Here is a 23045-nt window from a genome sequence, read left to right as displayed (position 1 = left end):
GGAGACTCTGTCTCAAAAAACAAAGAGAAGGACTAAGGAAGACATGCAGAGTTGACCTCTGACACGTGTGTGCGCTCACAAACAACACCACACATACAGGTATGCACATACACACGCACATATGAGAGAGAGAGACAAAAGGCGCAATGATCAAGGGCTTGATATTTGAATAATTTTGACGTTCTTCTGGTTGTTAGCTTTTGGTTGCTTAAAAAGGACTTACAGATATGAGGAAAGGCTTCAATGACTCTCTGTGTCCCCCGCTCACCTCTGTAAGGATTTCTGCAACCACTTGAGAGACTGTGATTACAAAGGACGATATTGCTGGGCCCCATCTTTGAACATACGCTAATTAACAGGATGGGACCTCACAAGGCTGCGCTGAGATTCAAACATCCATTGATGATCTTAAGGTTTCAATTCTCCTAGTAGGTAGCCCCAAATCCTGTGGGAAAACACCATCATCTTCCACAACTCTACCAAGCATGTAGGGAGTGCAGCTGTCAGCTCCAGCTGAGACCCAGAGAGTTTTACAATCTTCTCTTGCTAAAGGGCATCAGCGCTCCAGCCTACAACCATTGGCATGTCTTCCCTAAGCTGACAAAGGTGTGCTGGGCTCTTTAGCTCCTCTGGTCATCAGACCAGAATGTGATATAATTCCATCCGCTGTGCTCGGACGTTGTGTCTGTACCCCCAAACAGGGCACTTTTGAAAGTGGCCCCCTATCCCCATAACCTTTGTTTCAGAACAAATTACCTGTTTCAAAAATAAAATTATATAAATATCATCTTGTTGGGCTTTTTTTTTTTACAGTTTTGTTTAATTATGCTTTCTGGATATAAATATCCAATACACTGTAGGCATTACAAATTAAAATTGAAATAAATATTTAATTAAAAGGAAGGAAGAAATAAAGGAAGGAAGGAAAAGGAAGGGAGGGAGACAGAAGAGAAGGAAGAGAGGGTAGGAGGGACAGAGGAAGAAGGGAGAGCTGGGAAAACGGCTCAAACTGTGAACTATTTTGAAAACCTCGCTTCCAATCCCCAGCTCCCACAGAAAAAGCCGGGTGTGACAGTCACACCCGGACATGGGGAGACCGAGACAGGGGGTTTCTTGGGACACGTTGGCTTAGCTGGATCCGTGAGTTTAATGAGGGACCCTGTCTCCAAAAAACAAGAGTAAAGTAACTGAGAAAGGTAATTCACACATGTGCACCCCGCAGGCACAGGCAATGAAGAAAAATAGAAGGAGGGAGAGAGGAGGAGGGAGGAAGGGAGGGATGGATAGAGGGAAGGAGGGAGGGAGGAAGGGAGGAAGGGAGGGAAGGAGGGTGGAGGGAGGGAGGAAAAGGAGTCCTCTAGAGAAAGTGCTGTTAAAGTCCTTCCTTCCTGGGTGACCTGTTGGAGGGCTGGCCTCAGCTTCTCCTGTCGCCAACACACATCTCATCAGGACAACTCAGTAGCCAAGACTGACACCTGGCTGAGCGGCAGATCATTGAGGAGGAAGAGACAGAGCTTCCTGGAAAAGATGCGGTGTCCACTGCGGTGACCAGCCTGGTCTGGGAACTGCAATGATTAGAATCCCAACATGAGCACTATGGCTCCTATCCACCTCATCCACAAGCTCCATCCGAGTAGAGATCATGGCACCCAACATTTTTTTTTTTACCACAACAGTGTGGCCCCTCTGTATAGAGAAAGCTCACAGGCTGTGTTTCCCAAGGCAGTGCGCTTTGATGACATTCTTTTTTAATGAATATAACATTTAATGCATTTAATTTTTCACTTCATTTGTGCCTTTATTTCTTGGTACCTATTATAGTTCCCCTGACAAAACACTCAGTGTAATAAGCTAGGAAAATAAAGAAAAGCATGAAGAAGAAATTTCTAACCCCCTGCAATTGCACATTCTGAAAACAACGGCCATTGACATTTGTGGCTGCCTTTCAGAGTTATTGACACCTAACGGGAACCGTCAGACTAGGATTTTGCCTCCTACCCTTTTATTTTTATTTTAGTATAAATTCTTCCATGTTATTATTATAAACTCATTAAAGGTATTACTTTAATGGCCACACAAATGTGTTCCATCATTTACTCAGCTAATACCCTATTGGTATGCTCTTAAACTATCTCAGATTTCTCCTTTTATAGAAAATATAGCAATGGGTTATAGAGAAGATGGTGATAAATATTTATATGGTGTCTTCAGTAGTGCAGATTCTTAGGATGATTCCAGGTCCTGACACTAACTGCCAAAATGCCGTCCACCATGACTGCATCATGAACGCAGTTCGTGTAAAGAATTTCTGTATCTAAAATATATAACTTTGAATATTCATTCTGGGTCAAATGTGAATCCTGATTATTATTGTGGAGATTGTTTGCTTCCAGCATTTCACGGATTGGATTTATTGTATGCCTTTTCCAAAGAAAAAGACTTTCATGTGTTCCTGAATGTATAAATGCTTCCAACAGAAAAAATATTAGTGGGTCATTCATATTATCCTGACTAAAGGCACAACTCTGCACCTAACATAATTAGGTATCAGAATCCTATTAGATCAAGTGCCCCGCTTTGAGGAAAGCCACTCAGGGGTTCACCTACTTACCTGCTCAGTCATTAGACTGATGTAGCTAGCTGCTACAAGAAATGATCTACGGGCGGATATGAAGACAGCCAGACCATAGCCTCCAGGGCAGCCGCACCAGAAGTTCATTGAGTGACTGTAGCATCCATCTGTGGGAGCAGAGTGACAGCTTCTACAGAGAGGCTCCTAACAAAGGGGATGGGCTCACCGGGTTCTACAGGTGGGATCCGCACAAGCTTCCAGTGAAAGGGGTCAGTGTGCAGGGAAGAATCTCAAATCTACATAAAACTGACCAGGAAAAATGCAAACAGGCTTAAAAATTAGAGGGACTGGTTATGTGACAGTAGGAGAATGCTTGTTTAGTATAGCGCTTATGTATATTTGGTAATGCCTTAGGTTTGATTCTTGGCACAGTGAAATATTAATTAATTAATAGATGCCAGCAGGTAGAATCCAATTTAGGAATAACAGGAATAGTAAGATTACCAGACAAAGCTTTTATTTTTTTTTTTTAAAGCATGAAGAAATTTATTTCACAGGGGCTCACAGAGAGGTGGGATTAACCAGGTTGGTTCCCATCCCTGGTGACCCAGACAGGAAACTCCAGAGGCATCAGGGACAGAGGGGTCAAGATCCTGGTGACACATAGATATTATTGTGACATACTAATGGGGGGCAGAGAGGATTGCGGCTTACTGCTGGATATTCCCCCCAGCCTGGGTCCTCACCTCTGAAACCTTTATGAAGCCCAAGTAGTGCTAGAGTACAGGCGATCCCAAGCCCCTAAAGGCTCCTTTTGAGCTCCAGAGCCTCCTGCAGCTGCCTGGTGAGAGGCTCTCAGATGGCCTCAGGAAGTCCAACCCCTGCTTATCCAACCAGAGTCCCTGCAAACTCTGCCAGGTCGAGAGGCAGTCTATGGAGGCAGCAGGGAAAGCTGGCAGTGCAACCCAGGGCCAGGGTGGATCAGGCCTAACAGTGGTACCCAACATAGACCAGCACAGACCTCAGACATCAAGCATCTCTAGACTACTAGCACCCTAGGAAGCCCAGGCTGAGCTCTGAGGGAAGAGTCCCAACTCTCATGACATCACAACTGATAGGCAAGACAGTCTGTCAAGTGGGTGCAGAGAGCCACACTAGAAGGGCACTTTGCTGAATAAAACTTAAGACCCAGGCTTTAAAGGCTAGAAAGAGCCGAGAATGGGTAAAAGAAAAGAGGACCCAAGACATTCTGAGGTCAACAAGGGAACAGAAAGAAGGAAATGCCAGGGCTACAGGAAGTTCAACTGCTGCCAGAGCCCCAGGTCCCTCATTTCCACCTCCTGCCCTGTCAAGGCCCTACTTATTCCCCCACGTGGCCACCTTTGTATACAGAGGTGTTGGGAGGAAGCGGCTACTCTTCATGTAGGCAGAGATCTTCTTCAGTCCCTCGAAGCGGGCCACGAAGTTCTTCAGGTTTGGGAATGCGTCCAGGCACTTGGGTTCGAATATACGGTGTAGGTCCAGGATATCATAAGCAAGGAAATCCACAAAAGTTATCTTTTCACCGACAAACCATGTCTGCTTCCCCAGGAACTGTGAGAAGAGCTTCATCATCCCTGGGAGCTGCTCCAAGTATTCTCCCTTCAGTTTCTCAAAGTCTGGGCTGTAGCAGACTCTAGCCAGCTCATTGGAGACATCCATAGCCTGGTTCTCCAAAATGTCCACACGAATCTTTTCTTCCTCTGTCTCTCCACACAGGTTGTGCTTGCGGCCAAGGTAGCGCAGGATGGCGTTGCTCTGAGTGATCTTGTGGGGCCCGTCAATTAAGTAGGGCAGCGTCGCCCATGACGTATCTCTTCTCCTCATAGCTTGAGTCTGTGTATTCCAGGAGCAGGCGAATAGCATGAGCCAGCTGTAGAGATAGGTCAGGAAAGGGGCCCTGGGATTTCCATGTGACCTCACCTCCCGCCAAGTAAGTACACACAGGCACACATAGCAGCAGCCATGTGCAAAGGCCAGAAAAGGTTTTAAAAGTTACAAATATACACCACGGTTTAGAATGACACAGAAACATGAAAAAATGACTTGAAGACACCAAGAAGAAAAGTATGAAGTTCTTTCAAATAAAATAGCCCCTTTCTGGAATAAATATCAGAAGAAAGACAGTAAAACAAATAATCAGTGGGATTGAATTCACTGAAAGGAAAAGACGCAAATGCCAGCGAGCAAAGCTCTCACATTCCATAGGATTATATCAAACAAATGCTGAGCATCTATACTGAGCCCCAAAATTCAGGCATTCATCTCGAGATGCCTGGGGTCCAGTTGCTTAGAGTCACTGGGATAAAACATTTTCTTGAGAAACTGATGGTTACAACTGTCTGTATCTGTAAGTAAGCTGATCGAGTCAGGAAACACATGCTACACAAAGAGAAGCTACAGGTAATAACCCTCTATGACAGGTGGACTAGGTACCAATCTGGCCTCAGGAGACAGCTCGTTCAGGCTACTTACCTGCCATTGCTAGGAACCTACAGGGGTCACCTTGGCAGATTCCTGGGAGAATCCCTTGTACCAGATTTTTACCTGACCCCGAAATACCCCCTTTCCAGCAGTCCCTTTCAGTACTCTCCTCCCCAGCCCCCTCCCCCAATCTGATCGCTCATTTCCCATCTCCATCTGCCCTCAGTCCACTCGAGAAATCAATCCAGCCAGCAACTGACAGAAATGTGCCGACCGACAACCAAAGATCATGTGGAGTTTGAGAATCCTGCAGAAGAGGGGGAGAAATGCTTGTAGGAGCCAAAGGGGTCAAGGACACCACAAGAAAACTCATAGAATAAACCAATCTGGGTTCATAGGGGCTCATGGAGACTCAACCACATGGGACTGACCTAGGCCTTCTGCATATATGTGACAGTTGTGTAGCTTTGTCTTCTTGTGGAACTCCTAACAGTGGAATGGGGCTGTCTCTGACTCTTTTACTGTTTTGGGGGGAGGGACGCTATTAAGACCTTGCCCAGCCTTAATACAGGGGTAGGTTCTTAGTCCTACTATAACTTGGTATGCCATATTTTTCAATATCCATGGTAGGTATTCTATTTTCTGAATAGAAATGGAGGATAGAAGGGGGGGTGTCACAAAGGGGAAAGGGGAGGAACTGGGAAGGGGGGGGACTGTGGCTGTGTTGTAAAATTAATTAATTTATTATAAAAGTAAATAAATAAAAGTAAAAATTTCTACAAAATTAAAAAGAGAAAACCCCAACAAGTCAAGCCATAATCAAATTGATCAAAGGAGGTGATTGAAAAGGATCTGAAAAGCAATCCAAACAGAAAGTAAGAGAATCAACAGGCAAAGAAAAGAGAAAGTTCATCACAGGCTTCTACACTGGTTAGCTCTGATATGACCTTGAGTTATCTGAGAGGAAACCCCTTATTGAGGAAGTGATCAGACCAGATTGGGCTGTGGGCATGTCTGTGTGTGACTGCCTTAATTGTTAATGGATACAGGAAGAAACAGCCACTGTAGAGGGCATCACCTCCAGGAGGGTTGTTTCAGGCTGAGTAAGAAAGCTAGAAGCTGGGCGGTGGTGGCACACGCCTTTAATCCCAGCACTTAGGATTGTGCTGGGTCTCTGTGGGTGGGTCTCTGTGAGTTCAATGCCAGTCTGGTCTACAGGGTGAGTGCCAGGACAGTCTTCAAAGCTACAAAAAAAAAAAAAAACCTGTCTTACGAAAACAAAACAAAAACAAAAAGAAAGGAAGGAAGGAAGGAAGGAAGGAAGAAAAGAAGCTAAGTGTGAGCATGCAAATGAGTCACCAAGCAGTATTCCTTAATGACACCCACCTCCAGGCTCCTCTTCCATTAGTGATGGATGTTGACCTGGAAGTATAATTCAATCATGACCTTTTGGTTCTGGTGTGTGTCCACACCAACAGGAGATAAGAGCCACATTTTCAGAGGAATAATACAAGCCAGACAATAATAGGCTGACATCTCTTAAGTATAGAAGAGGAATATCCCATAACTCTCGAGTTCTGCATCTCCTGAAATTGATGACAAAATAAAACTCTCCTGAATCAGGCAACTATGAAGCAAACCATTACTATGAGATCTGCCCCATACAAAACCTCTACTTTTCTAAAGCCAAGCAGGCAATGATACCAGAGAGAAAAATTGATTCATACAGGGAAATAAAATGCAATAGAGATGGTAGATAAGTAGGTAATAATAATCTCATTTTTAATATATTTGAAGAGCTCACTTAAACTTGGAAGTCATCAGAGAAATTGTACTGATGTGTGCGTTTGTAAGAGAGTAACAAAATGGGTGAGGACAGCAGAGTGGGAGGGAAGACAGAGAGGAACGTGGTATGGTCCTCACACTGTAAGAGAAGGGGTGTATTAAATGGAAGCACATCACGAGTCTGCTGAAGCAGGGTCAATCACTTGTTCTCAACGTGCAAGCATGCACGTCTGAGTTTGAGCCCCAGAATGCACATGAGGACAGATGTGGTGGCCTGTATCTATAATAACCGCACCACCTATAGAAAGATGGTCTGTGCAATCTCAAAGACCAGCTAGCCCAGGGAAAGACAAGACTGGCACCTGATATTGGCACACATATGTCCACAACCACACACACACAATCATGCACACATAGCAAACCCATACTATACACATGTATGCAGATAAATAAGCATTATTTTTTTCAAAAAGAAAATAGATAAAGCCAAGGTCAGGAAAGGGATGCTCCACAGCTTTCAGTGGGAGGAGGGATGATTCCCTCAGGGTTCATTCACATCTCCTCCCCCTCCATGGCAGTCACAGTGGAATGAAAGCAGGCACAAAGTGCAGAGCAGCCATGCAGACTGCCTGCAGTGGACAAAAAGGCATGGAGCGGATGCTGCTGTCACTTGCATTGAGCAAACACTGTGATGATCAGGGCCCTTTTGCAGACAAAACTATGGCCTTAAAGTCATTTGACAGTTCTAACAAGTAGGTGTGAAAGGCCGTGGCTGTCCCCACTGTGTTAGAGGTAAGGAAGCTACATGGCCGGTGGGTGGCTGAAATGAGATTCAGACCCACCTGCTCATCCTGGACCAGGTCTGATGGTTATCTGATTAGTGTATGAAACTCATGCATTGAACAAGGTCTTTAAGAAATTTTGACAGGAGGTCAGGTGTCTCCAAAGCAACACATGCTATTATGGAACGTGTCAAGGTATTGCTTTCTTGGCCTTCTTCACAATGTAGCAAAGAAAATCTTTGGCAAAAGCCCAATTCAGCAAGAAAGGAAGATCCGCTAAAAGACCATTCCAGAAACGAAAGAAAAATTTGTGTACACACACACAAAGTGTATAGAAGTGTTGCTGACAGCATTGTTCATAGTCAAACCATGGGACAATTCTAATACCATTAATCAGTTGTTGAGAAAATAAGATGAAGGTCTATCCACAGAATGGAATATCATCTCCCTACAGAAAAAGAGGTAGGCCATTGATACATGTGACTACATGAATTGACCTTGAAAATTGACCCTAAGTTATATGACCAAGGTCAGTCTCCAAAGGGCACATGTTGTATGTCATTTGTTTAAAAAGTGTCCAGCATGTCCAAGTCCATAGAAATAGAAAGTAAATAAGCATTTTCCTAGGACTGGGGCTTTGGGGAAGCCCTAATGGGTACATGGCTTCTTCCTGGAGATTCTCAAGTCAGACTTGAGGCATTAAGTTGTTCATTTAACGGAGTGAAGTCCAGGGCATGCAACTTACAACTCAATAAAGCTCTAGTTTTAACATAAAAGAGTCCATTCTGGGAGAGGATGACAGACAAGCCAGGCAGAGCTGCCAGGGTGGATAATCCTTGCTCCTAAGGTCTGCCACAGACCTCCTTTCATAGCTGAGCTGGGTAGCTCTGCTTTGATTCCGATGTCAGCTCCTTCCTTTGGTCCTGCCTTTGCCCATTTTCTGATCCTTGTTCTCCTAGCCATGACAGACCTGGTTTACAGCTGATTAATTTCCTGTCGAGTTCAAACCTGCATCATTGGATCCCATTGGATGCCATCAGATACAGTGCCAGATACAGGTATCAAGAGGGTTTGCAGGTAGCAGGTGCCAGGGAAGAGCAGAAACCAGGAATTGCTGTCGCAGACTGCTCCTCTTAGGTGGAGAATGACCTGATCTTAGGAGAGGACTCTAACAGCGATGCACAGGACAGGTCTGATGGTTATCTTGAATATCAATGTGATTGCAGCAGGGAGTACGTCATGCCATAGTGAGGGATAGAGACTGTCTCTGAGGGCTTTCCCTGAGAGGGTGGATGTGGGTAACACCACACATGGGCTGGAAGTAAACAAAATAATAAGGGGGGAAAGAGAGAGCCAGGTGAGCACTAGAAGTCACTTGTCTCTGGCTCCAGGGCTGAGGCTGTGTGGGCAGGCAGCCACACGGTCCTGATGAGAGCTGTTTGCGACAGTCACACCTTTGCAGTGAGAATGGACTGCACCCTGAAACTGTGAGCCTTCCTCCCCTGAGCCAGGTAGTTAACCAGTAATTATCCGGGCTCTGAGAGAATGATCTGCTGTGGTCAAATCTGCTGCGAAACAGACAGCACACTCATCATGCCAAAGGCAGGATCTTAGTGACCCTGGGCATATAAAAAGCAGGAGTTCCAGTCATCTAAGGCTGCCTAAATACTCTCAGCCACTCTAGTCAGGATCATTCCTGAACAGAACATGAGTTAAACTCGCGTTATTGTGGTGAGAGCCTGGATCAAGCACTGGAGACTTATAACGGGGAGGGTGGAAGAAACCCAAAGGGGTGGACCAGCAAGAACCTAGCAAACTAATCCTGGTACAGCTAATTCAACACACATTGGATTGAATCGGTGTCAGGTTAGGGTACCAGGAGGACATGAGGTCACAGAGCTGAAGTGAGAGTGTGTAAGAGAATATAATACACTCACCTCTGGAAGACTCTCGCTATCCACCCACCTAGGAACTCCTGACTGCATTAAAGATTCCGAGGAACTTCTCTGAGCAGAGTTTCTTTTTTTTTTTTCAGTTGGAGTTCTTTTAATATTTAAATAAAAAAAGTGAGCACTGACTTCTTTTTTACTCAGCACGCAGGTCCAAATATGCAGAGGGATGAGCGCCTGCTCTGGCCACAGTCCCCATCTGGCTAAAGCTGCAGCCAGCCTCCCTCCTCTCCACCACACAGGGATTCCTGCTGACTGCTTTGTAATGGCAGCTATAGTGGATTTTGTCAGTTTCACATTGCTTACATGGCCCAGGCATTCCCATTCTTCTAAAGAAAAAGTCTTTAATGGTCAGGGGGTCAGGGGTGCTTACTTCTTCCCCACAAGGGGCATGTGAGAACTTCGATAGGAGCAGTTTACTACAGGGATAACGCGGATAACCTTCCACATGGCTGTACTCTAGCATCAACTGAGACCAGGAAATAAGTGAGAGCATTATGAAGGGCACAGGTGCAACCGGAGTCTCTCCATGAGAAACGGAGAGAGTTCCCACCAGATTTAAATAGATCGATGCGCCAAAGTTAAAAAAAAAAAAAAGTCCAAACAATCAGCAGTTCAAACACAACTCAATTTCAAAGTCCTCTCACCAGGACAAACAATCTATATCTTTCCAGGAAGTGGAGGTAGAGCCCATGGCATACCTCCTGACAGTCCTGTGTTAGGCCCCAAAAGTGCTGCCGCTGCTGCTGTCGCTCCATTTGCAACTTTTCTGTCTCAAAGACAACAGGAAGAACCAGGATCATAAAGGAGGTGGTCCCAATCCACAAGGCTGCCCTGGAAAATCTGTACATCTTCTGAGCCACGAAGAGCAAGAAATCAAAGTTGGCTCAGGTGGCGGACCGGGACCCTTTCCGGAAACATCTCCGTCAGACCCCAGAGTCTCTCTGACAGGGTCCCATCTAGCTTGTTGTTGTCGTCTTCTTCCAACTCCTCCTCGGCCTTCTCTGCCTTGGCTTTCGGGAGCAATTCGTCTGGAGACGGAGGTTCCCCCACGCCTGCTGCAGCAACGGCGGCCATGGCTGTCTGAACAGGGTTTCTTTACAAGGAAGCCTCTTTGTCTCTTGTGTTAATGTCCCTACTGTCGGTGAATCTCGGGCAGCAGCCAACACTAATGTATTCCAGGTCAACATTCTACAAACACAAACCAAGGAAGATCTCCAGAGCCCCATACTGCGGCAAGCCCTTGCTCATCTCCCAGTTTTCAAGCAATCACAAGAAAACTTACTTGGATCTTCTGAGGACTTCACCTGCCACCCAGCAAAAACTATTTCTAGTCTGAGCAGAACTTTAATCTGCAACTCAGCCATGATGCTTGCTCATATGCTGTCCATGGCTATCTCCCCACTGCAGCGTGGAGTTGAGGACTCCTGACCACACAGCTTGGACAGCCTAAAGTGTTGACTGTCTAACCCTATAGAGAAGACCAGCCAGCCCTGGGCATGGATCAAGGACAGGAGAGTATAATCTTACACCAGGCTGTGTTTATCCCACAGCTGCATAATACAAACTCCAATTTCATAGTGTTATCTAGAAGAGTCGAAAATTCTAAACATTTTATGAGCTCTAGACATAAATGAAATTATCTAAAATCTTATAACAATGTACAGTGTCCCAGTTTTGTGTCTGAATGCCTATTCGTTTGCTTTGTTATTATTTATTTATTTATTTATTTTACAAACCAATCTCAGTTCCCCCGCTCCTCTCCTCCGGCTCCTTCCTCCTTCCCCTCACCCCACCCCATCTGCTCCTCAGAGAGGGTAAGGCCTCCCCTGGGAAGTCAGCGAAGTCTGCCCCATCATCGATTTGCAGAAAGACCAAAGCCCTCCTCCCCCGTGCTCTGACTATGCTGAGCAAGGTGTTCATCCATAGAGAATGGGCTCCACAAAGTCAGTTCATGCACTAGGCTTAGATCCACTGCCACTGGCCCCATATACTGCCCAGGCCCCACCACTGTCCCTGCCTTCACTGGCCTAGTTCGATCCTATGCAGTTTCCCCAGGTGTCAGTTCAGAGTTAGTGAGCTCCCACTAGTTCAGGTCAGCTAATTGCGGGTTCTGCCATCATGGTCTTAACCCCTTTGTTCATATTATTTCTCCTGCTCCACGTCGATTGTACTCCAGGAGCTCGGCTTAGTGGTCAGCTGTGGATCTCTGCATCTGCTTCCATCAGCTTCTGGAGGAGGGTTCTGTGATGTTTATTAAGGTAGTCCTCGATCTGATCACAGGGCAAGGCCAGTTCAGGCACCCTTTCCACAATTGCTTAGGGTTTTTAGCTGGGGTCATCCTTGTGGATTCCTGGAATTTTCCCTAATGCTGGGTTTCTTGTTAACCCCATAAAGGCTCCTTCTATCAAGATATCTCTTTCTCCGTTCTCCTTGTCTATCCTTCTGCCTACTCGACCTTTCCAACCCCTCTTGTTCTTCTTCCCCCTCCTCTTCTCCCCTCCCCACTTCTAACCATAGAACTTATTGAGTTGTATAGATTTTGGGTCTGGTTAACTTTGGCATATGCAATATTTTCATTTATTTGAAAGGTTATTTTTTATGATAAAGTTTATAGATTCACTTCACTTAAGTTTCTCCCATCCAGACAGAAACATTAAAAGAAAATCTCAGCCTTACACAGTGGCAGCATCTCCACAAATTCAGGCAACCTGAAAGGAAGAAAAGGATGATGTCTTCTTCAACAACAACAAAAAAATTGTCTTTGCTTCTAGAAGATGCTGCTGGCCACTTGGGAGTTTGGGATAGCTTTTCCCCAGCCTTGAACCTTGGTTTTATTTTCCATTCTCTTGAAAATAGGAGCATTTTTCAACTTGTTAAGCAAAAAAAATCAGAAATTGGGTCTTGCCGTCATGGTTGTACACCTGCTCAAGTTGTGGCACTCGCCAGTTCTGTCTTTGACGGACACTGGGCATCTGGCAGGGCATGCTTGACTTCCATGACACGCCTGGTCTCACACGCTACTGTGTGGCCCTCAGCCTCATGCGAGGCTTTCATCGGCCCACCAACAGACATCTTGGCGGGTACAGAATTTGGCTGGGGCCTCGTCCTCGTCTGTGTTTTGACAAAAGGCGTGGCGGCAGTGAAGTCATGACGTGAGCCCACAGCAGGCTGAACAATTGCATCTGAAACATGATGAGATCTCACTGTTTTGTTTTTCTAATGATGTGCTCCACCATCGCAGAGTTAGCTCATCACCTGTCAGTGACCACCTGTGCCCAAACATGTTGATGTGATGGGGCATGGACAGGAGGATGGTCACTTCCGGCAGGGTGATCCCAGTGAGATGAATTGTCACCTCTGGGTGGTAGCGGCTGTGTGAGCATCATGGCATTGTCTTAAAAACTACATCATCTTTCAATCAGACATAAAATAACACTGCCTAGTACCTTTTATTCAAGGAAGCCAATGACTCAGAGTTACTCATCTTGGGGACCCGTCACTGTCAAAAATCACAAATGAGTTAAGATTTGACCTATTTCTATGCTACTATGCTGGCCTGTTGTTGGGAGCCACCTGGAGGCACAGGTGGTCCTGCAGTTTGGAGGTAGCCACGTGGAGCTGAGCAACCCTGCCTGCACCCTTGCCTGCACATGCTCAGACCAGCAGAATGGCATTAACCAATCAGGACAGCGTTCAAGCTGCTCCACCGTTTAAAAGCAGATGCCTCGGGACCCTACTTCCTCTCTCTAAGCTTTCTCTCGTCCCTGCTCTATCGTCCCTTCCCCCAATTTTCCTCAAGGGAATGCTCCAAATAAAGATGTGACCAGAGAAGGAATTCTCGTTTTTGGTGGGGTTCATTCCTGCTGGACAGGATGGCGCCCCGCAACTGGTGCTCGAAACTCCGGGACGCTGAGGGACCCTGACAACTACGCCGGGGGACCCTGAGAAAGCCCGGGAGAAAAAGCTGAAATCAGACACCAGCACAGAGAGCCTTGAATTTCAGAACTCTGAGAACGTGGAGCGGTGAGTGACGTCAGTTAATCCTCCAGAAAGGGGGGGAAAAGAATTTCAAAGGATAGGCCTAAAATAGAAAAGAAAATACAAAAAAAAAAAAAAAATCAAAGTTAAGGTATCTGAAAGAAGGTACAAAAAGCAACGGGGAAGAAAAATCCCTTAAGTTCAGTGCAGGTGGAGCTGAGAAAAAGCGAGGTTTACGGTTGGGAGATCCGCGGCTTCCTCCGTGCATACTCGCTGATAGAGACTGGAGGCAACAGTCTCGTAGGGAGGCGAACTTGATCACTGCCTTCCCTGTTCTTAAAGAGCCACAGAGCTTTTGGAGGTGATTTTCGCCTAATTTTGATAAGAGAGCTCAGTCTCTGGCTCTCACGTACAAAAAACTTTAATTTTTGACTGAGAAAGACAAGCTGCTTGATCGTGCTGAGAGTGCTGGCGGCAGCCGGCCCGCCTTTGAGCGGTAATGCCTGATTAGAAACACGGAAGTGGGCCAGGCACGGTGGTGCACACCTGTGATCCCAGCTACTCAGGAGGGAGACGCAACCAGTTGCTGGCGGGGAGTTTGCTGGAGGCCTACGAACAGCCAGGTCACCATGGCGACGGGCGGGCTAAAGTCCGTGTGACATCAGAGGCCTTCTGGCGGGGCTATGGTTTTTGGAGGACTTTTTCAGCACCTGAGCGGACTCGCCTGACTGAGGCGGAAGCTGCGTGGTGAGCAGCGGCGCCATAGAAGGCAAAGAGGAGCTGAATCGGCTCTGCGGAAAAACTGTGTTTCCATAGCAACATGGGCGAGCGGGGAGGTGAGTTCCCAGAGAACGGGGCGCGGGCGGACCGGGCAGGAGAAGCCCCTCCACGGGTGGGCGGATGCCCCCCCTTGCCGGAGCTTGGAAAAGGCTCACAGCCGGCGGTGCGAGTTCATTGCCTGAGGTGAAACGGCGAGCCCGCGCACGGCCCGGGGCGGAGCCATGCCTTTGGGCCATGCGGAGCGCGCCATTATGGGCTTCAGAGGCGGAGCTGTGGCAGCCGCCGCTGTCCGCTGCTGCCGCCGCCCTCAGCCAAGGTCGCCAAGAATTTAGTCAGATAAAAACATTTGTCGCCAAAAATTCAGTCAGATAAAAACATTTATCCCCCAAACATCGCCCCTTTGTCAGCAGGAAGTAGCCAGATGATCGACGTCCATTCTCCCTCAAAGAACTGGTCCTAATTATCATAATAAAGGCGCGTCAACCTGGTTATCATTACCTATTGCCCCTGGCAACGGGTGAAATAAAAAATGCTACCTAGAGGTTTTTTCCATCTGAATGGGGGAGCTGGAGAGATGGCTCAGAGGTTAAGAGCACTGACTGCTCTTCCAAAGGTCCTGAGTTCAATTCCCAGTGACAACTGCTTTGGTTTTTAAACAATAGAGGGGGACTACACTACCAGTGACAGCTTCCCCCAGAGAAAGGATTTCTCTTGCATTCTATACACTTAATTTTTAATTCAAAATTTTGCTGGTACAGGCAAACAAGATTTGCTTTTTGAAACAGAGACCTGCAGATCTCTAAGTTCAAAACCAGCCTACTTCCAGTACTGATTGTGCTGAATTTTTACACTGAGAGTTTTTAGTACTCTTAAATGTTAATTTGGGAGGAGAGTTTTGTTTATGTTTTTCTAGGAATGCTGACATACATCTGGATGCCAGCGAGACCGACCAGAGAGATAAAGAAGACGACCCAGTGGATGCTGAGTGTCCTGCTGTGGAAGATTCATGCGGAGACAGCAGAGATGACCTTCTGGGCGGTGCCAAGAGCAGCTGTTTCACACCATCGACTTGAGCAACACCCTGTGCAACCTCTTATCTCTTAACAATTTTCTGACTGACTCTATTCTGCCTTTCTCCCTCCTTGGAGATGGGTGGGAGCAGAGATATCCTTGGCATGCTGCGTCTAGGTGGGGACCAGATTGGAAAATAGTTTTGCCTTATTGCTCTTAAAGACAATAATTAGGGGGAGATGTTGGGAGCCACCTGGAGGCACAGGTGGTCCTGCAGTTTGGAGGTAGCCACGTGGAGCTGAGCAACCCTGCCTGCACCCTTGCCTGCACATGCTCAGACCAGCAGAATGGCATTAACCAATCAGGACAGCGTTCAAGCTGCTCCACCGTTTAAAAGCAGATGCCTCGGGACCCTACTTCCTCTCTCTAAGCTTTCTCTCGTCCCTGCTCTATCGTCCCTTCCCCCAATTTTCCTCAAGGGAATGCTCCAAATAAAGATGTGACCAGAGAAGGAATTCTCGTTTTTGGTGGGGTTCATTCCTGCTGGACAGGATGGCGCCCCGCAGCCTGTCATAGGTTCTTGACTATGGATAGAAGATGCAGACTCATATATCTGAAGCAAACAACTTACTCAAACCACATAAATCAACATGATTTTCATTGAACTTCCTTACTGCCGGCCACATACCACAAGGCCTAGGCCATGATGGCAACCAGACCCCACATTATGGAAACCAACTTCCACAATCTGTCCTTTGACCTCCACCTGCACCCCTTACTGTGCGCACACCCGTATACAGCACATGCATACACATGCACACACATGCATGGATATACACGCACAATATATAAAGTACCAAAATGCTATGATATGAATGATTATGTGACACATTGCACCTTACCTGTCTACTAAGTACACACTTCAAAGATGACCACACTCTTGGCCCGTGCCACATTTATTTAAGTCGAAGTCATCTGGCATCTATTTTGTTCCCCACTGAAAGATTCTTCGTCCTCCTTTTCCTTTAAGTGCCCTCTTTTTTGCTTACATCTTTCAAATCAATTTCCTTAATCAATTGATTATATAAACAGAGTTTAAATTCTCCCTGTGCCTATTGATTTCTTTTCTTCAATCTTCAACCCATTGATCAAACCATGCCAAAAAAAAAAATGGAATTAAAGTGGCCAGTATTACTTACCATGTTCCACAGCCAGTGATGCTTGAAGGGGAAGAAGGGAGCTGCTTCTTTTTGTTCTCCAAACGATGACAGCCTTGGGTGAAGCCTTGGATGAACACATCAATATTCCCCCAAAAGCCTTCCTACCTGTTTCCTAGACTGTATCTGGGGCGCAGAAGCATAACTGGCTAGGAAATTAAATTAAAATACTGTTCTATTGACACAGATAAAGTACTCCGTGTTGTGTGTAGCAAGATCAGCCTGTAGCCGTTCCTCCTGCTCTTCTGGGTGTCAATCATGCTGGATCACGCCGGTGTTCTTGCTCCATTAACTTGGTGCTCGCTGCAGAGTTGGTCTGTGTTACAGAATGCTGGGTGTATGTCCAAAGGAAGTAGACATGGAAGGAAGGAAGGAACAGTGACAGAGGAAGGAAAGATTCCTCATCCACTTACAGCAGCTGCCCCCATCGGGGCACATCTGAGTGCCTGAAGGGGTAGAAAAATAAATATCTTAAATATGACCTCACCAGGCCAGTCACCATTCCAGCGTGGATCGGGAGGGTGCACAAGCCCCCACCCAAGCTGAGCTGGTGGCTGTCTGGGCAGGGAGAGTCAGTTTTCTTTAAGGATGTGGCCTCTGATAAATCCGCCAATCTCCATGGATGGTCCTGCAACAGAGTACATATGGACGGCACAAATTAGACTCAGTGGGTCGTAAGGAAGGAAAAAAGAAAACAAAGTTTGGAAGGGCAAGGGCTTAAGGGGTGGATCTGGAAGAGCATGACTTAGCGTGGATATGGGAAGGCATAAGGGCTGGAGTAGGCAATCAATATGACCCAAATACACGGACTCTATGTATGGAATTCTCAGGAAATTCATGAAAAATATATTAAAATGGCCCCCTGAAGTTATTAGTATTAAAATACTTTCTTTGATTCTGTCACGCCCTCTTACAGAAGAGCACTTCTCTGAATAGATATCAGGCAGATATACAGAGGCTGCCCACCAAAGTGGGCTCCTAACTAGCGTGAGTCTCACAGTCCAGCCATGGAGGTTTTCTCTGTAAGGGAGGCGCAGCAGGCAACTCCCCAGAGGTACCTCTTCTGACCTCACACGACCGTGAATCCCGGGATTCTCCACAGAAGACAGAACTGTGCGGACGCCCAGGGGACTCCTCCCCGGAGCAACACCTTCCAGTCCCAGCTCCTGAGTCACCTCGGCTCTATCTGCTCGCTTCCAGGCTGAGCTTGCTGGGATGGGAAGGCCCGCATCCCTGCTTATTCTGGAGACAACAGTTTGACTCCTTCACCTTTCCAGTAAACCCTAACTAAATGTCTGGTTACACGCCACTGCGTAGAGAATAAAAGATGCAAAAGCTCATACTTCTCATAGTTTATATTCCAGAAGGAAAGAGTCGATGAACGAATATGTGCAATGCTAGACACCCATCACTTCTGCCAAGCAAGTAAGAAAACAGAGAAAGCAAGCACAATAACCCACGGTAGTAAAACAGATGGGTACCTCTTCCGTAGTGCATTCATTTGCTGTGCAGATACACGTAAGATTTAACTGTTCATGAAAATAAAACATGATATAACATACAGCATATTCAACACATTATGATGACATACAGGAAGTAGATGATAAGCTTATAATGTTTGCTAGGAGAGATGAAGGCTACAGATATAATAATACATTATTATATATTATGTTATACATACCTGTTATATAAATGTGTATTATATAGTAAGATAGTAATGTACCATACATTCTATATGAATTCAACATGTGGGTGCTGTGAGTCCCTGCTCCTTCCGCACGCACCCAACACGGCACCCTGCAGGGAAGCCTTCCCACATGCTGCTCTGACCCTATTGGAACACTCCACAACTATGTCTGTCCCAGTCTGCCTATCTGTTGATATGATAAACACCATGACCAAAAGGAACTTCAGGAAGAGAGGGTTTATTTGGCTTACACGTCAAGGTACCATTCCGTCATTGAGAAGAGTCAGGACAGGAACTCAGGGCAGGAGCTTGAAGCAAAGACCATGGAGGAATGCTGCTTACTGACTTGCTCTCTGGCTAAGTCTTACAGAACCCAGGATCACTTGTGAAGGATTGCACACTCCTAGGTCAATTAGCAATCAAGAAAATGTTCCCAGGACATGCCCACAGGCCAGTATGATGGAGACAGTTCAATTGAGGTTCCTTCTTCTCAGACACGTCAAGTTGACAACCAGGATTAGCCATCCCAGCAATCCTCACAGTAAAAGAAAATGTGACCAAGCTCTCCTCTCTAGGAATCCCAGATGGAAAAAGAACACACACACACACACACACACACACACACACCCCAGTGTGCAGATTACACAGAGCTATTTAGGGCACCTTACTTTACCCAGTGATCATCCAAGTCTAACAAATTCTCAGATTCAAGACCATAAGGACCCAGAAACATCAGACCTTCAGGCAAAGCCTCTAGATCAGTGGTTCTCAACCTTCCTAATGCTGTGACCCTTTAATACAGTTTCTCATGTTTTGGGGACCCCCCAACCATAAAATTATTTTTATTGCTACTTCCTAACTTTAATTTTACTACTGTTACGAATCATAATGTAAGTATCTTCTATGCAGATGGTCTTAGGCGACCCCATGAAAAGGTCATTTGACCCCAAAGGGACAGAGACCCATTGGCTGAGATGAGAACGGCTTCTCTAGATGTTACTAACCCTGAGGAAGTGACACAGCAGTAATGGGCTCTCAGCTAAAGTTTCTTTATTTGAACAGTTCTAACCCACCAAGCAATCAACTCAAGATTGCTTTCTGTGAGGGCAGCCTCCATGATTTTTAGTATAACGTGTGATGTACTCGTGACTGATGTTACATGACGGGGAGACGCTGAGGGGACGACAGCCTCCCTTATCCTCCAGGGAATATTGGTGAGGAGGTGATTGCCTTTATTGTTGCTAGGGTTCACACAGCAGGATGGATTTAGGTCACATTCAGTCAATACAATTTTCCTGCTGTGGGCATGGTCATGGTCACTGGGAATTGGCATATGCACTTCTTAGCAAGGGCCATCCCCGTCATCTGAATGCACAAATAAAATATTCATGCCTGTGTTCTGGTGACACGCATCTGCCTCAGTTATTCTATAAACACGTCTCACTACATCTTCCCAGACTATATCCTCTGCTGGATGCTGAGGGAACCACTGGAACTGAGCAGTCTTGGCCTTAAACCTTTGAGGATGAGGAAAGCAATATTTTCAAACGACCCACAGATACACACACAGCTTGCCTGTGGTCTGACTCTGTGACTAACCCTAGCCAAGAACTCTCAGGAGTGATCCTGGATCGCTAGGTATAAAATGAAGGAAAGAAATCTTTCTCAAGTTCGTGGTATTTGTCTATTATGAATATGCTCATAAATATGAACATGTCCACACGTGTTTGTACATGTGAAAGCTGGTCAGCGACATTGTTCTCTTCCTGAATGGCTCTCCGCCTTATTTTCTGACAGTCTGTGGCTAGATCCAAGACTCCTTGCTTTAGCCAGAATAGGTAACCAGTAAGTCCCAGGAGCTCTCTTGCCTCTGCATCCTAATGGCAGAATTGCATGGAAGTGATGCCACACCCTGCTTTGTGTTTGTTCTGGAGGGACTGAACTCAAGTCCTCATGCCGGCACACTAAGCTGTGGACCAATGACATCGTTTTCTCAGCCGCTTGGAGTTGTCTTTGTTGTGACATAATTTAAATTATTATGTGCTCCAGAAAAAAAATATCCTAATATGTGATTTCATGTGATTTCTAGTGTTTTGTTGGTACAGTCTGCTACTCCCTGAGTCCATTCAGGTCTTTTTTCTTAAACACCTTCCGCCTGTCCCCCAGCTCTGCCTACTCTCCCATCTTCCCTCTCCCGGCACCCATACGACCACAAGCCCTGCTCCATCCTCCCGAGTCATCCAGTACTCACTGAGCTTGCGGACACCTGTCCTTAATGCTTGTACCACCGACCTCATTGTGATAGTATCCTTCCAGTCCCCATTCTGCCTTTACCTGCTGCACCATGATCTCCTGAAAGCCTAGATGATAGCCTATTTTGTCTGAGTGTCTTTATTGCCTAGACGGCGTATAATAAGCTGCACAATAAATGAACCTGATTAAATGGATGAAGCCAGCACATGCGCACCTGTCTATGAAGGTGTTTAATCTACAAGTCAACTAAGATTAAATCATGAGATGCTTAAGATATCAAGAGGAAGAGAGATTGAGTGTGGTGGCGCAATGTCCCTTGTCAGCTTGGCTCAGGTGTTCAGGCTCTGATGCTGTGATTTCCATCACGAAACACAGTGGGGAGGTCTGTTGTGCAATGTCACGGGATTGGTTTCTCACACCTCAAGACAATGCCTTCACCTTGTCTTTCTGAGGTAGTCTGAGACTTTTATAAATAATGACCAGATGCTTTATGCCCTGGTGGCATTTTAAAATGAGGTGGTGTCTACACACCTCTGAAATTGCATATTGCAATCTTGCAGTCTTTCATAGAAAATAGTACATGCATAGAAAACATATCATACATACTATCCTGAACTGATATTCAGAATAATAGTTAAACAAACCACCTTGAGAATGGATAGCACAGATCTGGAGAAGTGAGGTTTTCCTTACGGTTTTCAGCATGTTATTGCCACCCCTGGTCACAAAGCCCATCATCCCTTAGGACCATGGTGGTGCCCTAACAACCAGATTTCAACTCCTTACTATTCCTCAACTATTTACTGCTTTCTCTTCTTCTGAGCCCCCTTATGTAGTGCTTAATTTAACATTCTTGGTTGATTCTGCCATTTGGATTATCCTGAGAGTTGTACTTTTAACTCAAAGTGAAGAAGTGTGTCTGTGTGTGTGTGCGTGTGCACATGTGTTCACATGTGTGGAACTATGTGAATACATACTCAGCTTCCAGAATCTTTCTTCAGGTACCACCAATAATAATTTTTATTTTATACATTATACATATGTACATGTGCATGTCATGATTAGGTGTACAGATGCTTGTGCACATGTGTGCACATGAATATGGACACCAGAGGTTGCTGGGGAAGTCTCTCATTGGACCTGGGACTGCCAATTCTGCTAGTCTGGCTAGCCAACTTGCCTTGGGAATCCCTTGTCTCCTCCTCCCGAGTGTTTGAATTAGGGGTAGTTTGCTGTTTGCTACACTCACCTAAATTGTTTTTTGTGAGATTGACTTTTTATTTTTAATTATTCGCATTTGTATGTACACAGAAGGGCAAGATCTAGAGGAGACGAGCAGGGGGCACTGGCTATTGGATCCTTTGGAACTGGGATTATAGGTGATTGTTAGCCTCTTCTCATGGGTGCTGGGAATGGAACACTTAACAGTGGATTCATCTCTCTAGCCCCACACCTAACCTTTTATGTGGGTGCTAAAAATCCAAACAGCAAAGACCTTGTCCCTGAGCCATCTCCGCAGTCCAGCCTTCTTGTTTCTTGATTCAGGATTCCACCGGATTGAGTTCCATGGCTTTGGAACTCACCGCATAGGATGACCCACAAATGACCCCCAGGGATCTGCATCCACCACACCCACTTTTAGTACAAGAGATTCTGGGGACTGAATTTCATAGTAGAGGGTTGCTCTGTTTTTCTGATGTACACTATTTCTGTTTGGTGAGGACAGCACACTGAGTTGATGACATATGCCCTTCCTCGTTCTTGCTCAGGTTTCCTTGGTACACAGGCAAGGGTTTCTATCTACGTAAAGGAATCGCTGGATCTGCCCTCAGTAGGCAAGTCCAAAGCCCTCCTGTTATGGCGGTCTCAAGGTGTGCCCACGGCAAGGGAGTAAGCCACCCCACCCCAGAGCCTCTCTGTACACAGCATCAGTGCAGGTGAGCAAGGGCATCCTACCACGTGCATGGAAGAGTCACTTCTGTGCCCTGAGCTTGGATCAGTAGCATCTTTCTGTCATTGGATTCATAAGAGGGGCATAGGAACTAACGGGAAGCTGACAGGAGTTTGCTGGAGCTTGGCTTCTGACAAGCGGCCTCAGACAAGCCAAGTTTTCTGTTCTTCCTAGAGTGAGAAACTTCCAATGAAGATGAGAATTCTGCTTTGCAAGATGACTGTGTGTAGTAAATGCTGTGTGGCCAAACACAAGGCTTGCGGCAAGGGTTCAAAGATGGCAGTCTTCATTTCTGTTCATCACTGGGTCTTCTGTCCCCCCATGTCTGTCCATTTTGCCATCCCGGGACCTGTGTTGTCAATGTCCAGGACTCTGTCCATTCTGATACCAAGGATTTCAGCATTTAGAGATTTACCTGCTCAGTCACAGGCTGGGCTTCCTAAGTAATCCTTTGACAGAGGACTGTTAGGTCAGTTTCCAGGTTCCCCTGGCTCTCAGGAAGCATATCAGAGGCAAATGGCAATAAGAACGTGTCAGAAACTCAAATTGAGAAGATGAGGATGGGTGTCTGCCTTGTCTCACCCAGGTCCCACAGAGGTCTACAATCCACTCCA

The 23045-nt window shown here is 46.1% G+C and overlaps 3 pseudogenes; 1 reads left to right on the top strand and 2 right to left on the bottom strand.

Annotated features, from left to right (window-relative positions):
- Positions 1–3817: 3817 nt before the first annotated feature.
- On the bottom strand, positions 3818–4492 carry LOC148121826 (glutathione S-transferase Mu 4 pseudogene; annotated as a pseudogene).
- A 5719-nt stretch (positions 4493–10211) lies between these two features.
- On the bottom strand, positions 10212–10628 carry LOC125403915 (mitochondrial import receptor subunit TOM22 homolog pseudogene; annotated as a pseudogene).
- A 3691-nt stretch (positions 10629–14319) lies between these two features.
- LOC148121825 (Nuclear RNase P) lies at positions 14320–14502 on the top strand (annotated as a pseudogene).
- Positions 14503–23045: the final 8543 nt, after the last annotated feature.

Source organism: Myodes glareolus, chromosome 6, assembly GCF_982192425.1.
Source record: "Myodes glareolus chromosome 6, mMyoGla1.1, whole genome shotgun sequence".
In the NCBI taxonomy this organism is placed as follows: domain Eukaryota; kingdom Metazoa; phylum Chordata; class Mammalia; order Rodentia; family Cricetidae; genus Myodes; species Myodes glareolus.
This window is presented reverse-complemented; position numbering and strand designations above follow the sequence as displayed.